The following is a 2,984-nucleotide window of genomic DNA, read 5'->3' as shown; positions in this document are numbered from 1 at the left end:
TGACATCGCCCGGATGGAAGACTTCTTCAGCGCCGCCTGGAGGATCACTTCATCGGATGGAAGACTTCTTCAGCGCCGCCTGGAGGATCACTTCATCGGATGGAAGACTTCTTCAGCGCCCCTTGGAGGATCACTTCTGCCGCTCCGGATCTCCTCTTCGGTTCCATCGGTGGGTCGGCTGGCTGAAGACAACTCAAGGTAGGATGATCTTCAGGGGGGTAGTGTTAGGTTTATTTAAGGGGGGTTTGGGTTAGATTAGGGGTATGTGGGTGGTGGGTTTTAATGTTGGGGGGGGGTTGTATTTTTCTTTTACAGGCAAAAGAGCAGTTTTCTTTGGGGCATGCCCCGCAAAAGGCCCTTTTAAGGGCTGGTAAGGTAAAAGAGCTTTGAACTTTTTTAATTTAGAATAGGGTAGGGCATTTTTTTATTTTGGGGGGCTTTGTTATTTTATTAGGGGGCTTAGATTAGATGTAATTAGCTTAAAATTGTTGTAATTTTTTTTAATGCTTGTAACTTTTTTTTTTTATTTTTTGTAACAGCTTTTTTTATTTTTTGTACTTTAGTTAGTTTATGTAATTGTATTTAATTGTAATTATTTGTAGTTAATTTATTTAATTTATTTAATGATAGTGTAGTGTTAGTTTTAATTGTAACTTAGGTTAAGATTTATTTTACAGGTAATTTTGTATTTCTTTTAGCTAGGGAGTTATTAAATAGTTCATAACTATTTAATAACTATTCTAACTAGCTAAAATAAATACAAAGTTGCCTGTAAAATAAATATAAATCCTAAAATAGCTACAATATAATTATTATCTATATTGTAGCTATCTTAGGGTTTATTTTACAGGTAAGTATTTAGTTTTAAATAGGAATAATTTATTAAAGTATAGTATAGTGTTAGGTGTAATTGTAACTTAGGTTAGTTTTTATTTTACAGGTAAATTTCTCTTTATTTTAGCTAGGTAAGCTATTAAATAGTTAATAACTATTTAATAGCTATTGTACCTAGTTAAAATAAATTGAAAGTTACCTGTAAAATAAAAATAAATCCTAAGATAGCTACAATATAATTATTATTTATATTGTAGCTATATTAGGGTTTATTTTAAAGGTAAGTATTTAGTTTTAAATAGGATTAATTTAGTTAATTATAGAAATATTATTTAGATTTATTTAATTAATATTTAAGTTAGGGGGGTGTTAGGGTTAGTGTTAGACTTAGGTTTAGGGGTTAATAATTTTATTACAGTGGCGGCGGTGTAGTGGGGGGCAGGATAGGGGTTAATAAATGTATTATAGGTGGCGACGGTGTAGGGGGGCAGATTAGGGGTTAATACGTTTAATATAGGTTGCGGTGGGGTGCGGGAGCGGCGGTTTAGGGGTTAAACTATTTATTTAGTTGCGGAGAGGTATGGGATCAGCAGGATAGGGGTTAATAACTTTATTATAGGTGGCGGCAGTATGGGGGGGTAGGATAGGGGTTACTAGGTATAATGTAGGTGGCGGCGGTGTCCAGGAGCGGCGGTTTAGGGGTTAATACATTTATAAAGTTGCGGCGGGGTATAGGAGCGCCGGATTAGGGGGTACTAACTTTATGTAGTTGCGGGGGGCTCCGGGGGCACCGGTATAAGGGGTAGAACAGTGTAGTTTAGTGTGGGTGTTTAGTGACAGGCTAGCAATAAAGCTGTCAAAAAGCCGAAGAGCAGCGAGATCGGATGAGTGATAACTCTCACAGTCCGCTGCTCATCGCCCCGTACTTGGTGGGCGGCTTTTTGACAGTTTTTTTTGATAACTTAGGCGAAATTTTGCAGGTCCGCGGCGGCGAAGGTAGGCGAGCTTAGGCGGGCGTATTGAACCGGCGAAGGCAGGAAAAGTAGACACGTTTATAACTACCCCCCAGAGTCCTTAGAGGAAGGAGTGTTTTTTTGTTCTCTATTCTGTCAAAAGGAACAAAACTGATTAGAAGCTTTAGATTTACCCTTAGCCTTTTATTTTTGGGCAAAAAAAACTCCCTTTCCTCCAGTTATAGTGGAAATAATAGAATCCAATTGGGAATCAAATAAATTATTACCCTGGAATGATAAAGATAGTAACCTAGATTTAGATACCATGTCAGCATTCCATGATTTGAGCCATAAAGCTCTTCTAGCTAAAATAGCCAAAGACATAGATTTAACATCAATCTTGATGATATCAAATATAGCATCACAGATAAAATGATTAGCATGTTGAAGCAAACGAATAATGCTATGCAAATCAGAATCTTTTTCCCGTTGTGATAAGCTATCCAACCAAAAAGTTGATGCAGCCACAACATCAGCCATAGAAATGTCAGGTCTGAGAATATATCCTTAGATAAGATTCAATTTTCCTATCTAAAGGATCCTTAATAGAAGAACTCTCTTCCATAGGAATAGTAGTACGTTTAGCAAGAGTAGAAATAGCCTCATCAACCTTAGGGACTTTTCCCCAAAACTCTAATTTAGCCACTGGCAAAGGAAACCTTGAAGAAGGAACAAAAGTACCAAGTTTAGACCATTCCTTAGCAATCACATCAGAAATAGCATCAGGAACAGGAAAACCTCAGGAGTAGACACGGGAGGTTTATAGACAGCATTTAAATGTTTACTGGATTTATTAACAAGAGGACCAGACTCCTCAATATCCAAAGTTATCAACACTTCTTTTAACAAGAAACGAATATACTCAATCTTAAAAATATAAGATGATTTATCAGTGTAAATGTCTGAAGTAGGATCTTCTGAATCAGAGAGAACCTCATCAGAGGAGGATATATCAGTATGTTGTCGGTCAAATTTCATCAGTAGTATGAGAAGTTTTAAAAGACCTTTTACGTTTATTTGAAGGCAGTATTGCAGCCATAGCCTTCTGTATCACATCAGCAATATAATTTTTCATATCAACAGGGATATCATGTACTTTAGATGTTGAAGGAACAACAGATACTGTACTAGCACTAA

Source organism: Bombina bombina, chromosome 8 (genome assembly GCF_027579735.1).
Source record: "Bombina bombina isolate aBomBom1 chromosome 8, aBomBom1.pri, whole genome shotgun sequence".
Taxonomy (NCBI): domain Eukaryota; kingdom Metazoa; phylum Chordata; class Amphibia; order Anura; family Bombinatoridae; genus Bombina; species Bombina bombina.
This window is presented reverse-complemented; position numbering follows the sequence as displayed.